Here is a 15,000-nt window from a genome sequence, read left to right as displayed (position 1 = left end):
CATAGTAAAATAAATACAATTGGAGGTAGATGGAAATAGACAATAATTGACGAAGCTAATTGATTGAATTGTATTTTTTTTTTTGTATTTTATTTTTAATCGTTTTTTTTCAAATGCTCAACGCACCAATCATGGTATTCTCATTGTAGTCGAAATATCTGCCTGCTAATCTCTGATTGTCAATAATGTCACCAGACGTTAGACCGGGAGACGAATCAGTAACCTACATTTCCCGTCTAAATTTGGCGCTACACTAATCTGGTTATTTCGGTTTACCGGGAGAACACCTTCGCCGCAACCCCCTTAGCCCTTAACACCCGGGCTTTCCCCTTGTTTACGGATTAGGACCTACCGAAAGTGTTTTCCGGTTGGTGGAGGAAGGCTGAGGGAAAAGCCCTCTGGAATGGCTGACCTTCCTGCCCTCCACCTCCACCCCCGCGGTGTAGTCAATGCAGAGCAGGGAATTACTCCCCAGGGAAGCAGTCTGTCTGCTGAACGGGAAGAAAGACAGACACCTGTTACACTAATCCGGTTCTTCTGTCTGTTGATCACAGTACAGCACGGAGTGTGAGGGCGAGTGATGCATGACAATGACTAACGGTTAGTTATGTGCGTCTGCGTAGACTATTTCCTGAAGAGATTTTAACGAGTTTTGATTATACCACAATGCTAAAATGCACTGTAGTGGCACAATCACAACTATGTAACTGATATCCACAATATCACGGATGAAAATCTCCCCATAACCTTATCCAATAAGCAGGGTGCTGTGTGTGTGTCATGTCTGTCCCTTGTGCATATCATTAGACTAAAATGTCTTTAAATTCTAAATTCAACTCTATTTTCCATTTGTCTCTCAGTGAACAATCAGTGTACCATTTGGGAGGCAGACTGTAAAAAAGGCTTTATGCAGAGGGATTTGTCTTGATATGGTCCAGATTTCACAGTGAGGTTCATTTTTTCTGAGGATGCTGTTGTTGTTGACGACAAATTACATCTGAGCTGTTTGGAGTCAGATTGTGGAAATCGAGCAACTGTCAAAATGGCATCTGAAGACATGCAACCCAAACAACCTCTCTCTCTCTCTCTCTCTCTCTCTCTCTCTCTCTCTCTCTCTCTCTCTCTCTCTCTCTCTCTCTCTCTCTCTCTCTCTCTCTCTCTCTCTCTCTCTCTCTCTATCTCTCTCTCTCTCTGTCTATCTCTGTCTCTCTCTCTCTCTCCCTGTCTCTCTTTCTATCTCTCTCTCTCTCTCTCTCTCTCTCTCTGTCTATCTCTGTCTCTCTCTCTCTCTCCCTCTCTCTCTCTCTCTCTCTCTCTCTCTCTCTCTCTCTCTCTCTCTCTCTCTCCCCTCTGTCTCTCTCTCTCTCTCTGTCTGTCTGTCTATGCCTCTCCCTGTCTCTCTCTCTCTCTCCCTGTCTCTCTCTCTCTCTCTCTCTCTCTCTCTCTCTCAATTCAATTCAATTCAAGGGCTTTATTGGCATGGGAAACATGTGTTAACATTGCCAAAGCAAGTGAGGTAGACAACATACAAAGTAAATATATAAAGTGAAAAACAACAAAAATTAACAGTAAACATTACACATACAGAGGTTTCAAAACAGTAAAGACATTACAAATGTCATATTATATATATATATATATACAGTGTTTTAACAATGTACAAATGGTTAAAGGACACAAGATAAAATAAATAAGCATAAATATGGGTTGTATTTACAATGGTGTGTGTTCTTCACTGGTTGCCCTTTTCTCGTGGCAACAGGTCACAAATCTTGCTGCTGTGATGGCACACTGTGGAATTTCACCCAGTAGATATGGGAGTTTTTCAAATTTGGATTTGTTTTCAAATTCTTTGTGGATCTGTGTAATCTGAGGGAAATATGTCTCTCTAATATGGTCATACATTGGGCAGGAGGTTAGGAAGTGCAGCTCTCTGTCTGTCTATGTCTCTCTGTGTCTCTCTCTCCCTGTCTCTCTCGCTCTCTCTCTCTCTCTCTCTGTCTCTCTCTGTCTTTGTCTCTCTGTCTGTCTCTGTCTCTCTCTGTGTCTCTGTCTCTGTCTCCCTTTCTCTCTGCAATTGTGACCTGCAACTGCATCTTACTTTCTTGTAGAATTACACACACACACACACACACACACACACACACACACACACACACACACACACACACACACACACACACACACACACACACACACACACACACACACACACACACACACACACACACACACACACACACACACACACACACACACACACACTCATTTAATCCTAACCTGTGTTATGTAATCCAAACACCCATGCAGCACGGATGGGTTTCTGCATGAGATGTGTGTGTGCGTTTGATTCGGATGTGTGTATCAGTTAGCTGCATGGGGATGTTGTGTCTGCATGTGTCAACTCCACTGTATTACTGTGAGTGTGTGTGTGTGCATAATGTATGTGTGTGTGTGTGTGTGTGTGTGTGTGTGTATGTGTGTGTGTGTGTGTGTGTGTATGTGTGTGTGTGTGTGTGCATAATGTATGTGTGTGTGTGTGCATAATGTATGTGTGTGTGTATGTGTGTGTGTGTGCATAATGTGTGTGTGTGTGTGTGAGTGTGTGTGTGTGCATAATGTATGTGTGTGTGTGTGTGTGTGTGCATAGTGTGTGTGTGTGTGTATGTGTGTGTGTGTGTGTGTGTGTGTGTGTGTGTGTGTGTGTGTGTGTGTGTGTGTGTGAACTCCACTGTATTACTGTGAGTGTGTGTGTGTGCATAATGTATGTGTGTGTGTGTGTGTGGATGTGTTGTCCAACGATTAAAGGAGGGATGATGATGGAATGAATGTAGGATCAGGAAGACTCTACTCTAATGGCCGTAATCCTGTTGTCATGACATCTGTCCCAAATGGATCCCTATTCCCTTGATAGTGCACTACAACCCCATTCTCTGTCAGAAAGTGTCTTTCTCTGAACGCAATGACGTCACTGTGAATCTAACGACGTGGGATGTTACATTTGGATTACCGATGATCATAATAGAATTACTATGGTAACTGTTTTGCATACTCCAGTTTATTTAGTCATTCCCTACCCTCCACCCCTCGCTCCCTCTCTCTCTCTCTCTCTCTGTCTCTCTCTCTCTCTCTCTCTCTCTCTCTCGCTCAATCTTTCATTTCAAGCCAAAGGGCCTTATTGGCATGGGAAACAACATGTATATAACCCTAGTATAATCTATAACCCTAGTATAATCTATAACCCCAGTATAATCTATAACCCTAATATAATCTATAACCCCAGTATAATCTATAACCCTAGTATAATCTATAACCCTAGTATAATCTATTACCCTAGTATAATCTATATCCTCACTAGTATAATCTCTAACCCTAGTATAATATATTGCCCTAGTATAATCTTTAACCCCAGTATAATCTATAACCCTAGTATAATCTATAACCCTAGTATAATCTATAGCGCTAGTTTAATCTATAACCCTAGTATAATCTATGGCCCTAGTATAATCTATATCCCTAGTATAATCTATAGCCCCCCTAGTATAATCTATGGCCCCCCTAGTATAATCTATGACCCTCCTAGTATAATCTATAGCTTCCCTGGTATAATCTATAACCCTAGTATAATCTATAGCCCCCCTAGTATAATCTATGCCACCCCCCTAGTATAATCTATAGCCCCCCTAGTATACTCTATGGCCCCCCTAGTATAATCTATAGCTCCCCTTGTATACTCTATGGCCCCCCTAGTATAATCTATAGCCCCCTTAATATAATCTATAGCCTCCCTAGTATCATCTATAACCCTAGTATAATCTATAGCCTCCCTAGTATAATCTATAACCCTAGTATAATCTATAGCTACCCTGGTATAATCTATAACCCTAGTATAATCTATAACCCTAGTATAATCTATAGCCCCCCTAGTATAATCTATAGCCACCCTGGTATAATCTATAACCCTAGTATAATCTATAGCTACCCTGGTATAATCTAGAACCCTAGTATAATCTATAACCCTAGTATAATCTATATCCTCCCTAGTATAATCTATAGCCCCCCTAGTATAATCTATAGCCACCCTGGTATAATCTATAGCCCATTTAGTATAATCTCGAGCCCTAGTGTAATCTGTAGCTCTAGTTTAATCAACAGTGGGTTAAATGCGGAAGACGCATTTCGGTTGTCCCCCTTTCTCTTTTTGGCACTAGTAGAATCCCTAGCCACGCCCCCCCCCCCCCCCCCATCCACCACCACACATCAGTACAGAAGCAAGGAGTCCGTACCAGAATAGATCAACTAAATGAATGAATGGCTGTTTTCCATTGATTCAATATAAGAAGACTTCCCAACCAAAAACTAACAAATCAAAAAGCCTCCGTGAGCAGTCCTCTGGCATCCAAACCAGTGTGTGTGTGTGTGTGTGTGTGTGTGTGTGAGTGTGTGTGTGTGTGTGTGTTAGCTTCCAAACCAATGAATGTTAATGTCCCCTCACCTATTTGTTTTGGAGATGGAATGGAGAGAGGGAGGGAGGGATGGAGAGACGGATGGATGGATGGATGGAGGGATGAGAGAGGGAGAGTGCCACATTTGATGAATATAATCAGATGAGGAAGGTCTTGCCAAGGAAGTGTTGGTGCTGTGAAAAACAAATATGTCATTAGAATAGATTGAAAAGAGAGAGAGAGAGAGCGAGAGAGAGATAAATAAAACCCTTGAATTGAATTGAATTGAGAGAGAGAGAGAGAGAGAGAGAGAGAGAGAGAGAGAGAGAGAGAGAGAGGGATAAATGGGGAGAAAGAGAGGGAGAAATGGAGAGAGGGAGAGGCAGAAATGGAGAGAGAGAGAGAGAGAGAGGAAGAAATGGAGAGAGAGAGAGAGAGAGAGAGAGAGAGAGAGGGAGAGGGAGAGAGGAAGAAATGGAGAGTGTGAGAAAGAGAGAGAGCAAGAGAGGGTGAAATGGAGAGAGAGAGAGGAAGAAATGGAGAGAGAAAGATAGAAAAATGTAGAGAGAGAGATGGAGAGAGAGAGATATGAAGAGAAAGAGAGAGAGAGAGGGAGAAAAAAAGACCTGTGTCTTGGCTGGACTATGAGGCCATTACAGCATCACCTGTCAATGTGGTCTGCACTCTGAAATGAACAGATGGATGACAAGCAGGAGGAGGAGAAGGAGGGGAGAGTTTGAGGGATGGTGGAAGGAAAGGTCGAGGAATAGACAGACAGATAGGGAGAGAATGGTAGAATGAGGGAGAATGGTAGAATGAGAGAGAATGGTAGAATTAGAGAGAATGGTAGAATGAGAGAGAGAATGGTAGAATGAGAGAGAGAATTGTAGAATAAGAGAGAGAATGGTAGAATGAGAGAGATAATGGTAGAATGAGAGAGAATGGTGGAATGATAGTGTTGGTAGAATTAGAGAGACTTGTAGAATGAGAGAGAGAATTGTAGAATGAGAGAGAGAATGGTAGAATGAGAGAGACGGAGAACAGTAGAATGAGAGAGAATGGTAGAATGAGAGAGAAAATGGTAGAATGAGAGAGAGAATGGTAGAATGAGAGAGAGAATGGTAGAATGAGAGAGAGAATGGTAGAATGAGAGAGTGAATGGTAGAATGAGAGTGAGAGAGAACAGTAGAATGAGAGAGAATGGTAGAATGAGAGAGAATGGTAGAATGAGAGCGAGAGAGAGAATGGTAGAATGAGAGCGCGAGAGAATGGTAGAATGAGAGTGAGAGAGAGAATGGTAGAATGAGAGCGAGAGAGAATGGTACAAGGAGAGCGAGAGAGAATGGTTGAATGAGAGCGAAAGAGAATGGTAGAATGAGAGAGAAGGAGAACAGTAGAATGAGAGAGAATGGTAGAATTTAAAATTTTTTAAATTTCACCTTTATTTAACCAGGTAGGCAAGTTGAGAACAAGTTCTCATTTACAATTGCGACCTGGCCAAGATAAAGCAAAGCAGTTCGACACATACAACACAGAGTTACACATGGAGTAAAACAAACATACAGTCAATAATACAGTAGAAAAACAAGTCTATATACAATGTGAGCAAATGAGGTGAGATAAGGGAGGTAAAGGAGTGAGAGAGATTGAGATTGGTAGAATATTGATAAATGTAGTTGCTAGTTCCCCTGGAGGTGTTTAGTTGGGCTGTAATCCAAAATGGCTCTCTGTTCCCTATATAGTGCACTACTTTAGACCAGGGCTGACACCCTATTCCCTATATAGTGCACTACTTTAGACCAGGGCTGACACCCTATTTCCTATATAGTGCACTACTTTAGACCAGGGTTATTCCCTATATAGTGCACTACTTTAGACCAGGGCTGACACCCTATTCCCTATATAGTGCACTACTTTAGACCAGGGCTGAAACCCTATTCCCTATATAGTGCACTACTTTAGACCAGGGCTGACACCCTATTCCCTATATAGTGCACTACTTTTCACCAGGGCCCATAGATCAACTGTACTAGTGGTTCAGGCTCTGGTCTTGTCCCATATTGATGACTGTCCGGTAATATGCTGCAGCAAAGAAAGACCTAGCAAAGCTGCATCTGGCTCAAAACAAAACGTCTTGGCCTTGACTGCACATACACAACTAACATCAACAACATGCATGACAGTCCTTCATGGTTGAGGGTTGAGGAGAAATGTACTACTTCTCTTCTTGTCTTTTTAAAGGATCTTTTGTGTGTTGAAAATGCCTGACCACTTGTATAATCTATTTGCATACACTTGAAACAGACATCCATATCCAACCAGACACATGAGTTTCTTCACAGTACCCAAACCTAAAACAGATTTACTGCCTCGCTCAGTTATGTATGCAATGTTCTGCTTGACAGGTGTATAAAATCGAGCACACAACCATGTAATCTCCATAGACAAACATTATCAGTAGAATGGCAATACTGAAGAGCACAGTGACTTTCAACGTGGCACCGTCATAGGATGCCATCTTTCCAACAAGTCAGTTTGTCAAATTTCTTCCCTGCTAGATCTGCCCCGATCAACTGTAAGCGCTGTTATTGTGGAAGTGGAAACATCAAGGAGCAACAATGGCTCAGCCGCAAAGTGGTAGACCACACAAGCTTACAGAACGGGACCACCGAATGCTAAAGCGCAAATGCATAGTGCCAACTGCAAAGTTTGGTGGAGGAGGAATAATGGTCTGGGGCTGTTTTTAATGTTTCGGGCCTCTTCGTTCCAGTGAAGGGAAATCATAATGCTACAGCATACAATGACATTCTAGATGATTCTGTACTTCCAACTTTGTGGCAACAGTTTGGGGAAGGCCCTTTCCTGTTTCAGCATGACAATACCTCCGTGCACAAAACAAGGTCCATACAGAAATGGTTTGTCGAGATCGGTGTGGAAGAACTTGACTGACTTGCACAGAGACCTGACCTCAACCCCATCAAACACCTTTGGGATGAATTGGAACGCCGACTGCGAGCCAGGCCTAATCACTCCCAACATCAGTGCCCGACCTCACTAATGCTCTTGTGGCTGATTGGGAGCAAGTCCCAAATCCCCTTTATTCGCATGAAGAAGAGACCGAGATATATATCTGATGACCAAAAAGAGCTTCTAGTTATCAGAGAAGCGATTACTCCCCTCGTTCTGAACAAAGATTTCTTTAACGAGTCGGATGCGAAGGATTTACTTCAGACACCGGACAAGGCCCAAATCCCTGTCATTCACATGAAGAAGATACGGAGATACAGCTGGCTGGGTTTGTGGGTAACCCACCTCTACCTTCTGTACTATTAGCCAATCACATGAAGAAGATACAGTGATACAGCCGGCTGGGTTTGTGGGTAACCCACCTCTACCTTCTGTACTATTAGCCAATCACATGAAGAAGAGACAGAGATATAGGGGGCGTAGGTCGGGATGCCTTGTAAGAATCCCACCTCTACCGTCTGTACTATTAGCCAACGTGCAATCACTGTATAATGAACTGGATGAGCTCTGACCAAGACTATCCTACCAACGGGACATTAGAAACTGTAATCTCTTATGTTTCACAGAGTCGTGGCTGAAAGACGGCATGAATAACATACAGCTGGCGGGTTTACTCTGCATCGTCAAGACAGAACAGCTGCCTCCGGTAAGACCAGGGGTAGTGGTCTGTGTCTATTTGTCAATAACAGCTGGTGCATGAAATCTAATATTGAGGAAGTCTCAAGGTTTTGCTCGCCTGAGGAAGAATATCTCATGATAAGCTGTAGACCACACTATTTACCAAGAGAGTTTTCATGTATATTTTTAATAGCTGTCTATTTATCAACACAAACCGATGCTGGCACTAAGACCCCACTCAATGAGCTGTATAAGGCCATACGCAAACAGGAAAACGCTCATCCATAGGGGCGCTCCTAGTGGCCGGGAACTTTAATGCAGGGAAACTTTAATCCGTTTTACCTCATTTCTACCAGCATGTTAAATGTGCAACCAGAGGGAAAAAAACTCTAAACCACCTTTATTCCACACATAGAGACGTATAAAAAGCTCTCCCTCGCCCTCCATTTGTCAAATCTGACCGTAATTCTCTCCTCCTGATTCCTGCTTACAAGCAAAAATGAAAGCAGGCAGCACCAGTGACTCGGTCTATAAAAAAGTGGTCAGATGAAGCAGATGCTAAACTACAGGACTGTTTTGCTAGCACAGACTGGGATATGTTCCCGGGACTCTTCCGATGGCATTGAGGAGTACACCTCATCAGTCACTGGCTTCATCAATAAGTGCATTGTTGACGTCGCCCCCACAGTGAACGTACGTACATACCCCAACCAGAAGCCATGGATTACAGGCAACATCCGCACTGAGCTAAAGGGTAGAGCTGACAATTAAGACTGATTGCTACTACACAGGCTCTGACACTCATCGGATGTGGCAGGACTTGCAAACTATTAGGGACTACAAAGGGAAGCAAAGTCGCGAGCTTCCCATTGACGCAAGCCTACCAGACGAGCTAAATGACTTCTATGCTCGCTTCGAGGCAAGCAACCCTGAAGCATGCATGAGAGCACCAGGTGACCTGGACGACCGTGTGATCACACTCTCCGTAGCCGATGTGAGTAAGACCTTCAAACAGGTCAACATTCACAAGGCTGCTGGGCCAGAGTGATTACCAGAACGTGTACTCTGAGCATGTGCTCACCACACTAATTCCCATGATTTTGGAATGAGATGTTCGACGAGCAGGTGTCCACATAGCGTATCTTATGTTGTTCTTGTCTTCAACAGTTCTGTACTTTGTATTTCTATGTTTTATTTCAACCCCAGGAAGAGTAGCTGCTGTGCTGTAGCTAATGGGGATCCTAATAAACTAAATCAGGCCATAGGGTTCCCATTGGGTTGCCATATGGTTCCCATTGGGTTGCCATTGGGTTGCCATTGGGTTCCCATTGGGTTGCCATAGGGTTCCCATTGGGTTGCCATTGGGTTGCCATTGGGTTGCCATTGGGTTCCCATTGGGTTGCCATAGGGTTCCCATTGGGTTGCCATTGGGTTGCCATTGCGTTGCCATTGGGTTCCCATTGGGTTGCCATAGGGTTCCCATTGGGTTGCCATATGGTTCCCATTGGGTTGCCATTGGGTTGCCATTGGGTTCCCATTGGGTTGCCATAGGGTTCCCATTGGGTTGCCATTGGGTTGCCATTGGGTTGCCATTGGGTTCCCATTGGGTTGCCATAGGGTTCCCATTGGGTTGCCATTGGGTTGCCATTGCGTTGCCATTGGGTTCCCATTGGGTTGCCATATGGTTCCCATTGGGTTGCAGCCCTGTTTATTAATGCAACGTGACGATGGCAGCAACACATCATATCGGTTTACTACAGGATGACTAACTCTGCTGCTGCTCACTGACATGCACATATACACCTCTGTATTGCCTCTCACCTTAATCACTCATAACATACCCCAGAGATAGAGAGATTTAATTTAATTTCTATGTAAAAACAAATGTTAATAGAGGGAAGGAGGGAGGGAGGGAGGGGGAGGGAGAGGGAGGTTAGGGGGAGGGAGGGAGGGAGGGGGGAGGGAGGGGGAGGGAGGGGGGAGGGAAAGGGAGAGAGAGAGGGAAGGAGGAGGCTGAAAGGAGATATGTGAAAAGGGAGAGAAACAGAGAGAATAGATAAAGGGAGGAGGAGGCTGAAAGGAGATATGTGAAAAGGGAGAGAAACAGAGAGAAGAGAGAAGGGGAGGGGAGGCTGAAAGGAGAGATGTGAAAAGGGAGAGAAACAGAGAGAAGAGGAGGGGGAGGCTGAAAGGAGATATGTGAAAAGGGAGAGAAACAGAGAGAAGAGCAAAATAGACAGATAGGACGTGAGAGAGGAGGGAGGACAAATGGAGAAAGAGAGGAGAGAGGAGAAATGGAGAGAGTGGAGAGATGAGAAATGGAGAAAGAGTGGAGAGAGGAGAAATGGAGAAAGAGAGGAGAGAGGAGAAATGGAGAAAGAGATAGAGGAGAGAGAGGGAGGAGTGAGGAGAAATGGATTAATAGATAGAGGAGAGAGAGGGAGGAGAGAGGAGAAATGGAGAAAGAGACAGAGGAGAGAGAGGGAGGAGAGAGGAGAAATGGAGAAAGAGATATAGGAGAGAGTGGGAGGAGAGAGGAGAAATGGAGAAAGAGATAGAGGAGAGAGAAGAGAGATAGAGGAGAGAGAGGGAAGAGAGAGGAGACATGGAGAAAGAGATAGAGGAGAGAGAGGGAGGAAAAGGTGGATGGAGTTGTGAAGGCATCCATGGTTAATGAAGGAGAAGAAGAACCCTGCTCTTCCTTCAGGGCAAGAGAGATGGACCGAGTGTGAAAGCACACACTCCCAGCTACACAGTGTGTGTTTTATTTGTCTATGTTTAGTGTGTGTGTTTTATTTGGGTGTGTTTTGTGTGTGTGAGACAGAGTGTGAGAGGACAGATTACGTTTACAGATTATATCACATCTCATTGATGTATGATGTGAGTGAGAGATTTAGCGTTATAGTGTCATAGTGGCATAGTGTTATAGTGTTATAGTGTTATAGTGTTATAGTGTCATAGTGTTATAGTGTTATAGTGGCATAGTGTTATAGTGTTATAGTGTTATAGCATTATATAATTATAGTATTATAGTATTATATAATTATAGTATTATAGTGTCATAGTGTCATGGTGGCATAGTGTTATAGTGTTATAGTGTCATAGTGGCGTAGTGTTATAGTGTTATAGTGTCATAGTGTCATAGTGGCATAGTGTTATAGTGTTATAGTGTCATAGTGTTATAGTGTCATAGTGTCATAGTGTCATAGTGTTATAGTATTATATAATTATAGTATTATAGTATTATATAATTATAGTATTATAGTGTCATAGTGTTATAGTATTATAGTATTATAGTATTATATAATTATAGTATTATAGTGTCATAGTGTTATAGTGTCATAGTGTCATAGTGTCATAGTGTTATAGTATTATATAATTATAGTATTATAGTATTATATAATCATAGTATTATAGTGTCATAGTGTTATAGTATTATAGTATTATAGTATTATATAATTATAGTATTATAGTGTCATAGTGTTATAGTATTATAGTATTATAGTATTATAGTGTCATAGTATTATAGTGTCATAGTGTTATAGTGTCATAGTATTATAGTGTTATAGTGTAGAGTGTTATAGTGTTATAGTGTAATAATGTTATAGTGTTATAGTGTCATAGTGTTATAGTATTATAGTGTTATAGTGTTAGAGTGTTATAGTATTATAAAATTATAGTATTATAGTATTATATAATTAGAGTATTATAGTGTCATAGTGTTATAGTATTATAGTATTATAGTATTATATAATTATAGTATTATAGTGTCATAGTGTTATAGTATTATAGTATTATAGTATTATAGTGTCATAGTGTTATAGTGTCATAGTATTATAGTATTATAGTGTCATAGTGTTATAGTGTCATAGTATTATAGTGTTATAGTGTAGAGTGTTATAGTGTAGAGTGTTATAGTTATAGTGTAATAATGTTATAGTGTTATAGTGTCATAGTGTTATAGTATTATAGTGTTATAGTGTTATAGTGTTATAGTATTATATAATTATAGTATTATAGTATTATATAATTATAGTATTATAGTGTCATAGTGTTATAGTATTATAGTATTATAGTATTATATAATTATAGTATTATAGTGTCATAGTGTTATAGTATTATAGTATTATAGTGTCATAGTGTTATAGTGTCATAGTATTATAGTGTTATAGTGTCATAGTGTTATAGTGTCATAGTATTATAGTGTCATAGTATTATAGTGTCATAGTATTATAGTGTCATAGTATTATAGTGTTATAGCGTTATAGTGTCATAGTGTTATAGTGTCATAGTATTATAATGTTATAGTATTATAGTGTCATAGTATTATAGTGTTATAGCGTTATAGTGTTATAATGTTATAGTGTCATAGTGTCATAGTGTCATAGTGTTATAGTATTATAGTATTATAGTGTTATAGTGTTATAGTGTCATAGTGTCATATTGTTATAGCGTTATAGTATTATAATGTTTTAATGTTATTGTGTTATATTATTATAGTGTTATAGTATTAAAGTGTTATAGTATTATAGTATTATAAAATTATAGTATTGTAGTATTATAGCGTTATAGTATTATAGTATTATAAAATTATAGTATTGTAGTATTCTAGTGTTATAGTATTATAGTGTTATAGTATTATTTTGTTTTACTATTATATTATTATAGTATTATAGTATTATAATATTATAGTTTTATAGTATTATAGTGTTATAGTATTATAGTATTATAATATTATAGTTTTATAGTATTATAGTATTATAGCATTATAGTATTATGGTATTATGGTGTTATAGTATTATAGTTCTATAGTATTATAGTATTGCAGTGTTATAGTGTTATAGTGTTATAGTGTTATAGTATTATAGTGTTATAGTGTTATAGTGTTATAGTGTTATAGTGTCATAGTGTTATAGTGTTATAGTGTCATAGTGTTATAGTGTTATAGTGTCATAGTGTTATAGTGTTATAATGTTATAGTGTTATAGTGTTATAGTGTTTTAGTGTTATAGTGTTATAATGTTATAGTATGATAGTGTTATAGTGTCATAGTATTATAGTGTCATAGTGTTATAGTGTTATAGTGTTATAATGTTATAGTGTTATAGTGTCATAGTGTTATAGTGTTATAGTGTTATAGTGTCATAGTGTTATAGTGTTATAGTGTTATAATGTTATAGTGTTATAGTGTTATAGTGTTATAGTGTCATAGTGTTATAGTGTTATAATGTTATAGTGTTATAGTGTTATAGTGTTATAGTGTCATAGTGTCATAGTGTTATAGTGTTATAGTGTTATAGTGTCATAGTGTTATAGTGTTATAGTGTTATAATGTTATAGTGTTATAATGTTATAGTGTTATAGTGTTATAGTGGCATAGTGTTATAGTGTTATAGTGTTATAATGTTATAGTGTTATAGTGTTATAGTGTTATAGTGTCATAGTGTTATAGTGTTATAGTGTTATAGTGTTATAGTGTTATAGTGTCATAGTGTTATAGTGTTATAGTGTTATAGTGTTATAGTGTCATAGTGTTATAATATTATAGTATTACAGTACTATAGTATTATAGTATTGCAGTGTTATAGTGTTATAATGTTATAGTGTTATAATGTTATAGTGTTATAATGTTATAGTGTTATAGTGTTATAATGTTATAATGTTCTAGTTTTTGTACCTAGTTTGCGTGAACAAAACAAAGCACCGGGCTAATCACGTTACCTAGACACACACGGATCTGCTTTTCTAATAACAAATGATTTAGATTCAGAGAGTATACCCAGTCTAACTCATATCACTCTAAAGGTTCGTCAGAATCAACTCCAATTATTGACCTTTGACCCTCAAACCATTGTTCTGCTCTATTCCATCTGATTGATCAGATTGATCTGATTGGTTGGAGTATAATGGGCTTTTATATTGATCAGCCATTGGTCACTCTTACATCTCGCCCTGTTATGTGAAGGTTTTAGTTAATTTATTCTTAGTTCATTTATTCTTAGTTCATTTATTCTTAGTTAATGTATTCTTAGTTAATTTATTCTTAGTTAATTTATACTTAGTTAATTTATTCTTAGTTAATTTATACTTAGTTAATTTATTCTTAGTTAATTTATACTTAGTTAATTTATTCTTAGTTAATAAATTGGGACCTAATTGATTTTCAGATCATTCAGCGATTCCATTTCATTTTCATATCAATTAGCAGTCCGTAGAATTATACAGTGCCTTGGTCTTACAGTTAGGTATGTGATGCATTTAACGACCCTGACTTTGCAAACAGCCATCTGAGCCCCAGTCAGTCAGCTGTATTGCTGTTTCATCAGTGTTTATATTCAATACAAGGATGCGCACACACGCACACACACACACACACACACACACACACACACACATTATGATGGTGCCCTTTCACAACATCATGCAGTGTGTGTGCGCGTTGGACCTTTAATGTTTTACTTTGAATCCAAATCAAATATTAGAGCTTTCTGTTATATATAAGTTCTGTGAAGGTGGTAGTATATGAGCTTTCTATTATATATAAGGTCTGTGAAGGTGGTAGTATATGAGCTTTCTGTTATATATAAGTTCTGTGAAGGTGGTAGTATATGAGCTTTCTGTTATATATAAGTTCTGTGAAGGTGGTATGAGAGCTTTCTGTTTTATATAAGGTCTGTGAAGGTGGTAGTATATGAGCTTTCTATTATATATAAGGTCTGTGAAGGTGGTAGTATATGAGCTTTCTATTATATATAAGGTCTGTGAAGGTGGTATGAGAGCTTTCTGTTTTATATAAGGTCTGTGAAGGTGGTAGTATATGAGCTTTCTATTATATATAAGGTCTGTGAAGGTGGTAGTATATGAGCTTTCTATTATATATAAGGTCTGTGAAGGTGGTGGTAGTATATGA

General features: G+C 39.2%; 1 protein-coding gene across 1 annotated transcript in view; it reads left to right on the top strand.

Annotated features, from left to right (window-relative positions):
• The window catches only part of LOC139415810 (sodium/calcium exchanger 1-like), an 84,477-nt gene that overhangs the window by 950 nt on the left and 68,527 nt on the right, over nt 1-15,000 (top strand). The window lies entirely within an intron of this gene.

Source organism: Oncorhynchus clarkii, chromosome 9 (assembly GCF_045791955.1).
Source record: "Oncorhynchus clarkii lewisi isolate Uvic-CL-2024 chromosome 9, UVic_Ocla_1.0, whole genome shotgun sequence".
Taxonomy (NCBI): Eukaryota; Metazoa; Chordata; class Actinopteri; order Salmoniformes; family Salmonidae; genus Oncorhynchus; species Oncorhynchus clarkii.
Note: the sequence above shows the minus strand (reverse complement) of the source record. Positions and strands in the feature narration are given on the sequence as shown.